The following is a 242-nucleotide window of genomic DNA, read 5'->3' as shown; positions in this document are numbered from 1 at the left end:
CTCTCTCTCTCTCTCTCTCTCTCTCTCTCTCTCTCTCTCTCTCGCTCTCTCTCTCTCGCTCTCTCTCTCTCGCTCTCTCTCTCTCGCTCTCTCTCTCTCGCTCTCTCTCTCTCGCTCTCTCTCTCTCGCTCTCTCTCTCTCGCTCTCTCTCTCTCGCTCTCTCTCTCTCGCTCTCTCTCTCTCGCTCTCTCTCTCTCGCTCTCTCTCTCTCGCTCTCTCTCTCTCGCTCTCTCTCTCTCGCT

The sequence above is a fragment of the Nanorana parkeri genome, unplaced genomic scaffold (assembly GCF_000935625.1).
Source record: "Nanorana parkeri isolate BGI_ZX_2015 unplaced genomic scaffold, ASM93562v1 scaffold3763, whole genome shotgun sequence".
In the NCBI taxonomy this organism is placed as follows: Eukaryota; Metazoa; Chordata; class Amphibia; order Anura; family Dicroglossidae; genus Nanorana; species Nanorana parkeri.
This window is presented reverse-complemented; position numbering follows the sequence as displayed.